Below are 16,654 nucleotides of genomic sequence, written 5' to 3'. Positions count from 1 at the left end.
AAAGGCTAGGATAAATGAAAGTATCTTAAGCATGCATATACTTTTTTTGGTACTTTCTCTAAGTGTTAATTTCAAAGATTCAACAAAATACATAGAATTTTCCCTACTCCAAGTAATCAGATTATAGAGAGCTATAAACATTTATTACCTTCTGCCAGCAAGAACATGTTATTTTCAAGATAAAAATTAAAGAAAAATACATATTTCCCATACCAGAGAAAAGAATAAATTTGAAATGTAAAATGTGGCTGGGGTTGTTAAAGGTAAATCGGCTGCCAAAATAATATGCTTCTTTTCATGCATTATATGTAAAAATGTAGAATTTTTAAAAATATAGAAACCAAACATTCAAAACATTTTTATGTTACATGTTTCACAAAAATTCATGTAAAGAGCAGGTAATAGATATTTTTAACTAAGCTCTATTAGAATTTTATCTCTTACTGGACTATTTCAGTTTGTTTTTTGAGAACTTAAATATTTATATAAAAATATCATTTCCTTTCACACTATTTTTAGATAATATTAAATCTAGAGTAAAATCAAACCTGACTCTTCTATTAATAGCTATGCAAACAAAAACATTTTACTTATTGGTGTTTTAAAAACCAAAATATTTATGTATAATTACACTTTCTCCTGAAATGAAATTCCATTTTAAAAATTCGATAATTTTAATGATATAATCATGCTGTATCAAAGCAACCTGGATATTATATCTTGTTGTTGTACAAGAACACACGTGAATTATCACCCATTAATGAAGCTTGAGGCATAAAAAAGTATGATTTCGATAAGAATATAAACTAGCACCAAATTAACACTTAATTAATTATTTATTTATTTCTTAAGTTTACTTATTTATTTTTAAGAGAGAGAGAGCAAGGGAGGTGCAGAGAGACAGGGGGAGAGAGAGAATCCCAAGCAGCTTGGCACTGTCATCCCAGAGCCCAATGTTGGGCTCAAACTCAAGAACCATGAGATTGTGACCTGAGCTAAAGTAGGAAGCTTAACCAACTGAGCCACCCAGGCATCCCAACATTTAAGTTTTTAAATGTGACAGTAAATATTTGAATACATATGAAGTTGGAACTTCATGTTTTTTATGTATAAACTACTATAAGAAAAAAAATTGAAAGTTAAAATATATTAATTAAATCAACCCTGTCAAAGTAAACAACCAAATGAATGAAGAAAACTATAACCTGATTCTACAAATTGAATTAAATATCTCAAAAAGCTTTGGGGGATATGGGAAGATGTTAAGTAACTCAAAAACATAATAGAAGTAGTTAATAATTAAAAAGGAAGTAGTTATAAGAATAAGAATACATGTAACAAGGTTGATCAAATTGAAGAAAGATATTAAAGAGAAAGACAAATCATCTTAGAAAATATGACTAAAATAGAGGGTATTCAAGGGAGAATAAAGTTGATAATAATGTAGGAAAATGAATAATTTTATGCATAAAAGAGAATGCATAAAACATAAAGAAGTAATAATCATCAGAAGGAAGATGGGTGAAGTGAAAGACAAGCAAGGAAGTTCCAAAATTTAGTTTCTGAAGAAAAATTAAAGATTGAAATAAATCTGGCCATGTGTAGCAACATGGATGGACCTTGAGGGTGTTATGCTGAGCGAAATAAGTCAGGCAGAGAAGGACAAATATCATATGTGTGCACGTATAGGAGGATTAGGAGGAACTTGACGGAGGAACAAGGGGGAGAAGAAGGGCGGAAATGGTGGGGGAAAGGGAGAGAGGCAAACCATGAGAGACTCTTGAATGCTGACAAAAACTGAGGACTGATGGATGTGGGGGGGAGGGGGGTATGGGCATGGAGGAGGGCACTTGTGGGGATGAGCACTGGGTGTTATGTGGAAACTAATTTGACAATAAACTATTTGAAAAAAAAAAGATTGAAATAAAATGTTATTTAAAATTCTAATCAATAACAACTTTCAGTCTCTAGGAATTTGCACATGAGGAAGTGTTTCAGTATAATCTAAAAGATAATTTGCTTGGACAGAATTGTTATCAGTATTGCTTAGTCATTGTTACCATGTATCAAACAAATGTATAAATACTTTAAATAATAAATATAAAAGATTGTTAGAATTTCTCATTACACTCTGGAACTATTGTCATTAGTCCAATAAGTGAGTAATAACAAGGGCTTGTTTAATTTGGCAGAAGAAAGCAAATTTAAAAAAGCAGAGATTATGATTATGCTCTGGGTAGATCTTACTAAAGCCAAGCATCATCCGCAGTAAATCATCTAGCCACTACTGTGGTGCTCTGCTTTAAACATTATATACTTAAAATACTTCCTGACTGTATTATTGAGGTATTTATCAACATCATACGCAATTTATATATTTACTTATTTAGAATTCATATTTATTATTATTTTAAAAATTTTTACCACTTTTGTTTTTTTAAAGTTGTTCAGAATCAAGTGAAGTCATTCTACATAAAAAAAGTTGGGGGGCACCGGGTGACTCAATCAGTTAAGCGTCCAACTTTTGCTCAGGACATTGTTCATGGATCTCGTGGTTCATGGGTTCAAGACCATGTCAGGTTCTGCGCTAACAGCTCAGAGCCTGAAGCCTGCTTTAGGTTCTGTGATTCCCTCTCTGTCTCTGCCCCCCCCTCACGTGTACTCTGTCTCTGTCTCTTTCAAAAAGAAATAAAACATTAAAAAATTAATAAAAAATAAATTTAAAATTTTTTAAAAAGAAAATTTTGATGCCCTTTTGGAAAATTGTATTAAATATGATAAGTATCATATTTCTTGGAAATGTTAGCTAAAGTTTCTATAGGAACTTAGCCACATTACATTCTTCACACAATTGTGGTATGCATTTTTTGTTTGTTTGAAGCTTTTTCTTTCTTTTTATTTTTAATCTAATTTATTGTCAAGGTAGCTAACACCCAGTGTGTACAGTGTGCTCTTGGCTGTGGGAATAGATTCCCATGATTCATCACTTACATACAACACCCAGTGCTCAACATGTTGTTTTCCTATATAATAACAATGAATATCTTTCTATTTTTCAACTAGACTTTTTTGACTTTCTGTGGTATTTTTTTATTTGACTTCTTCCAAAGAAATGCAGATATTTAATGCATTTTAATATTTTAAATGTATTTTAAAATATTTTAATATTTGATGACTCTGGACATATACAAACACCTGAGATACAATCAAGAAATAGGCATATATAATACCTCCCAACATTTCATCATGTCCCTTTGTTTTTGTTTTGCTTTTTGTTTATATATTGTAAGACTTAATATTGTGAAAATATCCATACTGTTCAAAGTGATCTATACATTCAAAATTATCTCCATCAAAATCCCAATGTCATTTAAAAAAATTTTTTTTAGTGTTTATTTTTTAGAGACAGAGAGAGAGCATGAGCAGGGGAGGGGCAGAGAAAGAGAGATACACAGAAACTGAAGCAGGCTCTAGGCTCTGAGATGTCAGCACAAAGCCCAATGTGGGGCTCAAACCCATGAACCGTGAGATCATGACCTGAGCCAGAGCCGGAGGCTCAACTGACTGAGCCACCAGGCGCCTTCCCAATGGCACTTTTTACAAATATAGAACAAAAATTCTAAAATTTATATGGAACTACATAAGACCCAGAATAGTCAAGAGATATTGAGAAAGAACAAAGCTGATGGCATTACACTTCCTTATTTCAAAACATATTACAAAGTTACAGAAAATAAAACTACATGATACTGGCAAAGAGACAGATATATAGGCCAAAGAAACAAAACAGTTCATAAATCAACCAACACATATACAGTCAAGTGATCTTTGATAAGGATGCCAAGAATATGCAATGGACAAAGGATTGTTTCCTTAACAAAGGGTGCTGAAAAAATAGAAGCCCGGAAGGAAGGAAGGAAGGAAGGAAGGAAGGAAGGAAGGAAGGAAGGAAGGAAGGAAGGAAGGAGGGAGGGAGGGAGGGAGGGAGGGAGGGAGGGAGGAAGGAAGGAAGGGACAAAGAGAAATTGGATCCCTACTTTACACCATACACAAATAGCAAATCAAACTGGATTAAAGACTTAAATGTAAGACCTGAAACTGTAAAACCAGTACAAAACAACCTTAAAAACGGTCTTGACAATGATTTCTTAGACAAGACACCAAAAGCACAGACAGTAAAAGCAAAAATAGACCAGCAAAATGCTTTCACAAAGCTAAGGAAACAATTGACAGAATTGTTGAGAGAAAATATTAGCAAACCATTTATCTGATAAGGGGTTAATATTATACATGTGTATTATTTTTAATTGGGTTATTCCAACAACCCAATAACAGCAACAACAACAAGTAAATAAAATGAGTAACCCAACTAAAACTTGGGTAAAGGACATGATCTGACATCTCACCAAAAGAGCTGTTTAATGGGTATAACATTTCAGTTATACTAGATGAATAATTTCCTAGAGATTTGTAGTATAACATTGTGCCTATAGTTAATGGACTGTGCAACTGTGCACTTCAGTTTTGGTGTTTTGTTTGTTTGTTTGTTTGTTTGTTTGTTTTAGGAAAATAAATCTAATGTTAAATTGTTCTTACCTAAAAAGAAAAGAAAGGCAAGTAAAGAAAACAAAAAAAGAGAAACAAAGACAGACAGACACAAGGAAACTTTGGTAACTATAGACCGCTAGCATTTAGAATTTTTTCTTGTTATGCAATGATTTTTTAAATTCTTTTATTCTCTTTTTAAAAGATTTTAAATGTTTATTTTTAAGAGAGAGTGTGTGAGTGGAGTTAGGACAGAGACAGAGGAGACACAAAATTAAAAGCAGGGTCCAAGTTCTCTGTTGCCAGCATAGAACCCAATGCAGTGCTTGAACTCAGGGACCGTGAGATCATAACCTGCACCGAAGTTGGACGCTTAACTGACTAAGCCACCCAGGCGCCCCAAAATTATTTTTATTCTTATCTTTTATTTTGTATTGAAGTATACTCGACATATAATGTATCAGTTTCAGGTGTACAACATAGTGATTTGACAATTACACAGTTGCTTTCACCATACAAATTTATTATAGTGTTATTGACTATATTTCCTATGTTCCTCATTTCTATAACTTATTTTATAACTGGAATTTTGTACCTGTAATCCCCTATACCTAATTAGCCTGCCCTCCCATCCCTGTCCCCTCTAGAAGCCATCAATTAGTTCTCTGTATTTGTGAGTCTATTTCTATATTGTTTGTTTGTTTTTTAGATTCCACATGTCAATGAAATCATATGGTATTTATCTTTTACTTCTGACTTATTTTACTTAGCATAAAACTCTTTAGGTTCATCCATGTTTTGTGAATGAGAAAATTTCATTCTGTTTTATGGATGAATAAATTTCCATTGTGAATATACCACATCCTTTTTTCTATATTGAAACTAAAATTATATATATATATATATGTATGTATGTATTTACATTACTTAACCAGTATACTTAAAGAGATTCCAGTATACTTAATCTACAGTGTTATATAGTAAAACATTGATTTGTGAGCATAACTCATTCTGGAAATATGCTTCTAATCCAAAGCATTTGTATATCAAAGGGGATTTCAAGAACCATTGACTCAGGTCTGATTATGTGACATTCAGCCTCATGTACTACTTGTATAGCAAGACATCATTCATTTATCAACTTAAAACTTATTAGAAATGGTTGCTTGTCTTGCTGAACACTCACAGAAAAAGTTACCTGCAGTCAAGGATTTACTATATTAGTTACTACTAACTCAATAGTTATATACATTACTCAGTGTACATCAGAAGTGTACTCTTAATACCCTTCAACAATTTTACCCCCCTCCCCCCCGCCACCTCCCTCCCTTTTGGTAATCTTCAGTTTGTTTTATATTGATGTAAGAGTCTATTTCTTGGTTTCTCTCTCTCTCTCTCTCTCTCTTTTTACCTTTGTTCATTTGTTTTCTTAAATTCCACATATGATGAAATCATACTACAATCTTTTGGTCCATTTATCTATCATGGACATATTTTTTCCTTATCTTGTTTGGAAGATTGTTTTTATTTCCATATCTTGACTTTTGTAAATAATGCTGCCATAAACATAGAGGTATATATATATATACACCTAATATATATATATATTAGTGTTTTGTATGTATATTATATAATTATATATAGTATATATTATATATATAAATTGGTGTTTTTGTTTGTTTCAGGGAAATATTCAGAAGTAAAAAAACTGTTGTATAGTATTTCTAATTTTAATTTTTTGAGAAGCCTCCTTACTGTTTTCAGTAATGGCTATACCACTTTATATTCCCATCAACAGTGCACAAGAGTTCCCTTTCTTCACATCCTCACCAACACTTTTTTATTTTCTTGTTTACACACACATACACTCACACACAATCACACTTGCCATTTTTACTGGTGTGAGGCAAAATCTCTTGTGATTTTTATTTATATTTCTCTGATAATTAATCATGTTGAGGATTTGTCATGTGTCTTTTAGCTACCTATATGTCTTCTTTAGAAAAATGTTCTTCCCGTTTTTAATCAAATTTTTTTTTAGTTTTGATTATTTGTTGATTTGTACAAGTTCTCTTCTTGCCTTGACCTTGATTTATTACAAATACCTTTAGTGTTTATAAAGTAAGAGACTGGTTTTGGGCCCAGTATTTACCAATATTTTAATTTAATTTGCTTTTCTGCAAGGGCTGAGATGGCTATTCGGTATATAGAAAAGTCCTAGGGAGAGAAACTGGGAAAGATTGGTAGCTAGGACTTAAGGTAGGCCTGTGATCTGTACTCAGTGCTCATCATAATTGTAGCAGAAATCAGACATAGGTTAAAAGACACATTGTGAGGCACAAAAGCCATCTGAATATACTGAATATACTGAGATTGTAGGGACATGAAACACAAAATTTGCGAATCACTGGAATTATAGTAAAAGAGGCCATTCCTCTTTGTACCCTCAATTTCTAGATCTATCTGTAGCTATTTGGGACATAACAATTTACATTGTTTCTACGATACAATTTAGCTATTGTTTCTACAACTTGAAAGTCAGAGTCCACAAATTATAGTGTCTGCTCCATGGCTGGCTTCTTATTTGATCCATTTATAACTAATTCTAATGTTTTATGAAGCTATTCTAAGGCAATTAGGGATATCATAAGACCAGTTTCTGAATGTCACAGCTACATTACGTAAAATGCTAGATACCAGATTCCACACTTACGCATCAGACATTCTGACAGCTGTTGCGTAGTGACACTACCCGAAGCACTGTGAGTAGGGAAAGCAAATAAATGATAACTGATGTCAATTTCAGTAAAAATTAATGGTTTTTCTCCCCTGGGTGAAAAAAGTGCAATGTATTAAACTTGACATCAAGTGGCTTATATGGTCTTCATCTGGAATGAAGGGCTCAGCTTGGTCTCCATTGTTGGAAGATCAGACATTTTTGGTCCCAACCTTGGTGGCCTTGATTGTAACACCATGGTTACTCTGTTATTTACTCCATCATGGTGGCTGTGGGCAGAATTTCTCTGGCATCCATTGTTCATTTCATCCTATCCACTCAGTTTCTTAGTGCCTCCTCTACATTCTCATGGATATTGACATAAGACAAAGAGTTTCACACACAGTCAATACTCACATGAGTCGATTGTACGCTTCTTTCTGACAACTTAGTCCCTAACTGCCCTAATTCCACCCTTCAGGCTCTTGATGGACTAGCCATATATATCCTTATTTTAAGCTAATATTCTCTCCACAGAAAGGAGACATGCAAGAGTATTGCTCAAAACTCTTTTGACTACGAATTTTTCACTATTCACTACTAGAACCTTCCTTGAATGGAGCTTTAGTATGACTGGTGAACTTTTGGATTGGAATAACATATCATCTTGAACTGTTTATAAAACAATATCAAAATTTGTCTTGTCAGTTGGTCATAGGTAAACTCTGGTAACGTTTTGGTAGTTGAAGGAGATATTTCAGTGCAACAGAGATAGATAAATTATAGTCTATGGCTATACTTAACACTTAACACAACCCACTTGGTTGTGATGTATTAAAATTTGTATTATATTTATATATTGCTGGATGTAATTAGCTAACATATAGAAGAACTTTAGTCTGTAGAATTCTTTTTCTGTCAAGTTTTTATCTAGTTTTAGTGTCAGAGTAATAATATCATCTTCATAGAGTATATTAAGGAGTGTTGTGTGATCTTTCATATTTTGGACAAGTTGTGTAGAATTGTTACTGTTTTTCTTTAAATGTTTGGTAGCAGTTATATGGGTCTGGATTTTTCTTTGTTGGAAAGGCGTTAACTATAAATTCAGCTTCTTCACAATATATAGGACAATTTTGCCTTTTTATTTCTTCTTGAGTGAGCTGTGACTGTTTTATCAAGTTGGCCATTTCATCTAAGCTTTTTTGTCTTGTGATTTGTAATGCACCCTTAGCCTTCGGGTTTTTATTAGTGTTCTATTTTGTTTTTTGGTTTTGGTTTTGGTTTTTTCTCTTACTTCAAATGTGTACTTTCTTTTAATAGTCAGGTTTATCAATGATGTTGATATTTTCAAACACAAAGATTTTGGTCATTTATTTTCTCCATTATTTTTCAGTTGTCAATTTTATTGATTTCTGTTCTTTAATATTTTCATCCTTATACTTGTTTTGAGTTTATTATTAATTTTTTAAATTTCTTAAGTGGAAGACTTAAACCAAACCAAAGTTTTGAGATCTTTATGTTTTACTAAAACAAATATTTAATGGCATAAATATTCCTCTAAACATTACTTTAACTGTATTATCAAAATTTTCATATGTATTTTTATTTCTTATTAAATTAAAATATTTTCTAATTTTCTTGTGATTTCCCTTTTGATTCATTCATTCCTTGTTTTTTTTAAAATTTCCAAATATTATGAGTAATTTTATTTAACTTCTTTTCAGTTAATTTTTCAGTTAATTCCACTATTAGCCTAAAACATACATTCATTAATTCCACCTCTTAAATTTGTGAAGGTTTGTTTTATAGAGGAGAATATAGTCTTATTTTAGGGAATGCTCCATGTACACCTGAAGAAATATTTACTGTGTTCTTATTGGGCTTTATAAGCGTCAATTACATCAAGTTGGTTGCTACTAATTTTCAGATCTTCTATGTCATTGCAGGTTATCTGAAGCTCTGTTGTTAACTCATACACATTTAGGGTTCTTATGGCTTTTTGGATCATTTATATCTTTACTCATGTACTCTTCATCTTTGGGAATATTTTTGTGCTGAAGTCCACTTAATCTGATGTTAATATAACTATTGCCATTTCTCTGGATTACTGTTTTCTTCGTATATAATTTTCCATCTTTTTACACTAACCCCTTTAAATATGAAGTGTGTGTTGTGTTGTGTGTTTGTAGACACTTAGACACTTAGAGTTAGTCTTCACTTCTTTGTGATTTTAATCTAATTTCTGTGTTTTAACAAGTTTTCATAATCTACTAGAATTATTTTAATGCATATCTAGTTGTATTAAAGTGTACCATCTTGCTAGCTTTTTTTTAATCTGTTCCATCAGTTGTTCATTGGTGGGTTTTTCCTCTCTGTCTCTGCCCTCATTTTCATTAACTACTTTTAGCTTTCAACACTTTAATTCCCATAATCTTATTATTCTTTTTAAAAGTTTGTAGTGGTTAGGGCGCCTGGATGGCTCAGTCATTTAAGTGTCCAACTTTGGCTCAGGTCATAATCTCACAGTTTGTGGGTTTGAGCCCACATCAGGCTCTGTGCTGACAGCTCAGAGCCTGGAACCTGCTTCAGATTCTGTGTCTCCTTCTCTCTCTGCCCTTCTGTTGCTCACACTCTGTCTCTCTCTATCAAAAATGATATCACTAGTTCATTGTAATTTAAATAATTTATAATATAATCTTAATTCTTTCTTTACAACATTTGTACTATCCTTCATACACATTTAAATTATACTTGTGTTATAAATACACACTAAAGCATGACTGTTTTACTTTAGAGAGTGAATTATCTTTACATGCATTGAAAATGAAGGAAAAAAAGGAAATTTGTAGTCACCCTCCATCATTCCACTTCTTACACTCTTAATTTCTTTGCGCAGATCCAAGTTTCTGTCTCTTATACAATTTTTACTGCTTAACAACCTTCACTAGTATTTCCTGTAGTCCAAGTCTGCTGGCAACACATTCCTACATGTGTCGTTGGTAAATGCAAATCTACTGTAATCTTTCTCTTGATTCATCTGTATGTAGTGTTTTTTTTTTTCTATGAGTGTCATAAAGATTTTCTCTTTTACTTAGATTGTGAGTTTATACGATATGCCTCGATATGCCTAGGTATTTTGTTTTGTTTGTTTTTTCAATCCTGTTTGCAGTTATCTGAGCTTCTGGTTTTGTGAGTTTTTGTTATTTTGTAAAAGTTATCTATTTTTGTGAACATTTTGTCCTTTTCTTTCTCTTATTGTAAGAGAATATATATATATATATATATAGTGTGTGTGTCTTGTCCAACACAGGGAATTTTGAATAAGGTTGATAAAATAAAAATATATGAAGACTTGGTCATAAATCTTAACATAAAGAATATATATATACATATATATATGTATTAGGCTGGTTTGAGTCCATTGATTTCCTTCTTATTTCTGTATTTTTTCTAGCATTCCCACTTGATTGTTATCATTTTCTTCTTTATTAAAATTACTTATCTGACCTTGAAAAATCCACCTTTTCCACTAGAGCACTTAACATGTAAATCATAGTTATTTTTAAGTCTTCAACTGCAGCTGACATTTCTCAGGGTCATCTGTAATTCTTTCATATTTCTAAATATTGAGCAGGAATATCCACAACCTTACAGAAAAACTAAAATGCATGTTCAAAATTAGTATCGACTATTATGGTTTCATCAAAATTAAAGCAGTGTATTAATATTGCAATCTTGCAGCAGCAGGTACAAATACACTTCAATTAGTCCTAACACTCTAATTTATGTAAAGCAAAGGAAGATTATATGTAAAAATAATGAGATGGCCACTATATATCTACTTAATTTCATTTTAAATTGACAGTGGTGTCATCCATCAACTTGTGGAGGGCATAATAAAACATGCTAGCCAACAGAATTAGTCTGAAATTCATTAATATTATTTTTGCCTTCTGGTTATAGATTATAAACAAGAAATTGAAACAATAAAATGCAAAAACTTAAGTGTGTTTAATTGGATTGTAAGTCTTGATTTAAACCAATTGTTAGTAATATATTCTCCACACATTAAAAATTTTTCTTACTTGATCAAGGAAATAAATTGTTCCTGATATTGAGATCAGATTTCAGAAGGATATGACACTCATGGCAGTAATTCTCTATTACCAGAGAAGTGCTCTGTCTGGAGGGATGTTTGCAATTCCATTTTGATCACTCAAAATACTAAATGTTACCTTTAAACATGATATTTAAACTTAAATATTATGTTTTATATTTTATACAAGATAGAGAAGATTAAGATAAAGCTTTTTACTCTATAACATATTTTCCATCTAGTATATATATATGACCAATGAAATTTGGAAGCACTTGGACATTAGTAATGTTCTGTTTTGAATTTTAAAGTAAAATCTTCAAGTAGTTTTTGGATTTGTCTTAAAGGTCATCTAGCAGTATCCAGGGAGCTTAATATGCCACAGCCAAATATTTGATTTTAATGTAGTACTTTGTAATTGACCAGAAGTATAATACTTACCCTTTCTAGTTCTTACTTTTTTCTCCGGGAGAAAGAAATGAATTTTATTATGGTAATTAAGTTTTGTTAAGCATCTGAAAAACTATATGTGACATGTGTATCTTAGCCTTTATATTAAATTGCTATAATAACCACTGTTATTACTTTTAATTTTAGTGAATTAAAATGCAATTCACAGTGCAGGAAAACACTAATAATGTCATTTCAAAATATGACTTATCAAATTATATGAAGTCTTTCTCCCTATTTAGTCACAGCCCCTTCAATGAACATGGAAAATTCTATTTTTACTACCATTGAAGCTCTAAATATAAATGAGGACCTTGCATTTGCATCCTATTAAAAGCCTACATATGACCAATGGTGGTTAAATATCACCTCAAATTTCATTGTCTTGTCCAACACAGGGGATTTTGAATAAGGTTGATAAAATTAAAATATATGACATAAATTTTGTAATTATTCTTAGCAAAGATTCATTAGGAACAAAATACATAGGAATTGAAAAAAAGTCTAATAGTGTCAAAAGCTATGATGACTAAGGAAGTATCCCAGAAAAGCAAAATTAAATGATTCAAAGACAAAATATATGAGAACTTTTCCTGCTACAAATATTTTGTAGCATTATTTATGTTTCTAAATCTTAAATAATGACCCTTTGGGAATTAATGATAATAATAATAATAATAATAATAATGATATGCCCTTTGTTGTAGTTAGCACTTCTTATTGTATTTGCTATACATAACTTACTAACCAGACATCTCTGAAAGACAGAAATTTCAGTTTTGAAACTATTTTGTAGATAAGCAAGAGAAGCCCAAAGGATAAACAACCTTCTCAAGATCTCTCATTAAGGATCTAAACATGTGATTTTTTTTCATGGCATTGTGTTTGATTTTAAAATTGGAAGATAGGTAATAGGAAAACATATATTCCTTAGCTTAACCAATTAAAATTTCACTTCCACCCCATATTAAATTTATTATCGTTTTCTTTTTTACAAACCAGTAATTTCAAAGAAGTCCCTGACTTTTTATTTACCTCATTGCTCAAATTCTCTGCTGTCATTTTTATTTCTCTCCTTGAAATATCCCTTATATGTGTCCTTTTCTTATTTATTTCCATCACACTAATTCGTATCCCAATCTCAAAATGCCATCATAGTCTCTCTTTGCCTCTAGCTTTAAATTCATACCCCTGCTGGCTAAATCCTAAAACATCACATTCATGAGAAGACTCTCATGATCAAATAGTGAGAAAATCTCCTCAGTTCCTGGTATAGTTTAGGCGTTTTCATTGTGTCTCTCGCACAAACTAGTGAAATTATCCTCATTATCTACAGTCTTGTTCTTTTCTAATATAGTAGCCATGCTGTTTCCATAGTAACCTCATTGAAAGGCAAATTTCACCATGTTTTTTACTTATACCAATACCAATGATCAGTGACTTCTAAATATTAAAGGTAGGTCCAGACTCTTTTGCATGTGAAGAAAACCTGTTGGGCTTGTCACAATTGTTTAATTTTCCCTAAGACTGATTTGCCATTTTCTAACGTTATATGTTGTTTCTGACCTCTGTGCATTATCACATGGTGATCTCTTGACCAGAAATCTTTTACACTATCATTTTCCTACTTGTACTTCCTGTGCCTTCCTGTTTCCTTTATTTTACTACACACATCTCATTTTTCAGGGCTTAGCTTAAGACACATCTACTAAATAAAGCATTTCCTGTTCTATTTTGATGACCCAGATTGGATTGACTATTTTTTTTTTGGTAATGAGATAAAATCTACTGGAAACAAATGTAACCATCTTAATGTGTAAAATTAGTGTCATTTAATCCATTCACAAGGTTGTGTAGTCATCCCTTATATCAACTTTGAGAATAGTTTCATCAATCCCCTAAAAAAGGCTTGTACATGTGAAGCTTGAGCAATTTGTGTCATACCTAAGAATCCGTTGCCAAACCCATGATCATGAAGATTTTCTCTAATATTTCTTCTAAGAATTTTATAGTTTTACCTGATCCGTTTAGATCTTTGATCCCTTTTGATTTAAATGTGATATATCCTGCGAGATAGGAGTCTGATTCATTCTTTTGTATGTGGATATTCAATTGTCCCAGCACAATTTGTTGGAGAGACTATTTTTAACTCATTGATGGCTGTAGAACCATTGTTGAATTCACCATAAATATATAGATGTTTATCTGGATTCTCAATTCTATTCTATTGGTCTCTATGCCTATTTTATGCCAGTAATACATGCTTCTAATAACTGTAACTTTGTGGTAAATTTTGAAATCTAAAAGTATGAGTCCTACCACTTTTTCTCGATAGTTTTGTTGTAGAAATCTTCTGTAATTCCATATAAGTTTGAGAATTAGCTTTTCCATTTCTGAAAAGAAAAAAGCTGTTGAAATTTTAATAGGGATTTATACCAGGTACTATTGCTACCTTAACAATATTAAGTCTTTTGATCCATAGTTTTTGTTTATTTAAATCTTCTGTAATTTCTTTCAGCAATATTTTTAAAATTTTTTTGATGTTTTACTTTTTTAAAATTTTTAATGTTTTATTTATTTTTGAGAGAGAGAGATAGAGACAGTATGAGCAGGGGAGGGTCAGAGAGAAAGGGAGACACATAACCCAAAGACAGGCCCCAGGCTCTGAGCTAACTGTCAGCACAGAACTGGACGCGGGGCTTGAACCCGCGAACCATGAGATCAGACCTGAGCCGAAGTCGGATGCTTAACCGACTTTTTTTAAAATTTTTACCATGTTTTTTATATTTTTGAGAGAGAGATAGAGACAGCATGAGAACAGAGGGTCAGAGAGAAAGGGAGACACATAACCCAAAGACAGGCCCCAGGCTCTGAGCTAACTGTCAGCACAGAACTGGACGCGGGGCTTGAACCCGCGAACCATGAGATCAGACCTGAGCCGAAGTCGGATGCTTAACCGACTGAGCCACCCAGGCGCCCCATGTTTTACTTATTTTTGAGAGAGAGAGAGAGACAGCATGAGTAGGGGAGGGTCAGAGAGAGAGGGAGATATAGAATCTGAAACAGGCTCCAGGTTCTGAGCTAGCTGTCAGCACAGAGCCCAAGGCGGGGCTCAAACCCATGAACCGTGAAATCATGAACTTAGCTGAAGCTGGATGCTTAACCGACGGAGCCATACAGGTGCCCCAATATTTTGTAGTTTTAAGTGTATGAATCCTTCACTAGTCTGGTTAAATTTAGTCCTATGTATTTTAGCTTTGTAGATGTTATCGTAAATTGAATCATTTTATTAATTTCCTTTTTGGATTGTCTGTGGTTAAGGTACATAAATAATATTTGATGCTGATCATGTGTCTTGTACTTAACTGAATTTTCTTACTAGCTCTTATAGGTCTTTTTATGGATTCTCAGGATTTCATATATAGAAATCATGTTATCTGCAGTTGATTTTACTTTCTCCTTTCTAACTTTGATTCCTTTTATTTCTTTTTCCTGCTGAATTTCTCAGTCTAGAACTATAGTTACAATAGTGAATAGAAGTGATGAAAGGGGGCATTCTTCTCTTTTTCCCCGATCTTAGTGAATCTTTCAGTTTTCAATACAGAGGAAGAGTAGATATAGGCTTTCCATAAATGCCCTCTATCAGGGAATAATTTTCCTTCTATTCCACGTTTGTTGAATGTTTATAGTATGAATGCATCTGGATTTTTTCAAATGAGTTTTTTCATCAATTGTGATAATTTTTGTGATTTTTTTTGTGTGTGTATGTTACTTTGATTGTGCTATACAATGCCCAAATAGGTGGTAAAAATTATTTCTGGATGTGTCTGATGGTGCGCCTCTGGAATAAATCAGCATTTGAATCAATCGACTAAGTAAAGAATATCACCTTCAGTAATGTAGGTGAAGTCCTGGTTGAACAAAAAGGTGAGGGGAAGGACGAATTCACTCATTCTTGAGCTGAGACATCCGTCTTGTCCTGTCCTCAGACACTGGCACTCCTAATTTTTAGGTATTCAGACTCAGACTGGTGCTTGCATTATCGGCTTCCCGTCATCCCACCAATTATTAGGGCTTCACATTCAGACTAAATTAGACCACTCCATTCCTTGGTTCTGCAGCTTGATGGCAGACTATGGGACTTCTTTGCCTCCATGACTATGTGAGTCAATTCTTATAATTAATCTCATGTATATTCTATTGCTTCTGTTTTCAAAGAAATCTAAGATAATCATGTTTCATGTTTCATTGCTTTTTTCCCTTTATTCTATTAATGCGATGTATTACATTGGTTGATTTTTCTATGTTGAACTACCCTTGCATTCCTGGAATAAATCTCATCAAGGGATTTATCCCAGGTCAAGATATATAATCCTTTTAATACGATGGTAACTTTGTCAGCATTTTATTGAGGATTTTTGTTACTATATTTAGGAATATTATTTGTGGTTTTCTTGTGATATTTTTGTCTGGCATTGATTTCTGGTTTTATTGCATGCTACTCAGAAAATAATTTGCATGATTTCTGTCTGTTTATATTTATTGAGAGCTGTGTTGTGGTCTAACATATGGTCTATCTTAGAGAACAGTATCCAACTGTTATCATAAAACTATTTCTTCCTTTAAATGTATCAATTTTTACTTAATATGTTTTGTAACTCTCTTATTTAGTTCACATATGTTTATAATTATTATATCTTCTTAATAAATTGATACTTTTATCACTATATATTATTCTTCTTTGTCTCTTAAAGAAGATTCTGACATAGAATTCTGACATAGAATATTTGCCAGACGTCGAATTCTTGGTTGACAATTTTTATTCTTTCAGGACTTCAAATATGTCT

The sequence above is a fragment of the Hyaena hyaena genome, unplaced genomic scaffold (genome assembly GCF_003009895.1).
Source record: "Hyaena hyaena isolate Hyena2069 unplaced genomic scaffold, ASM300989v1 scaffold_822, whole genome shotgun sequence".
Lineage (NCBI taxonomy): Eukaryota > Metazoa > Chordata > Mammalia > Carnivora > Hyaenidae > Hyaena > Hyaena hyaena.
This window is presented reverse-complemented; position numbering follows the sequence as displayed.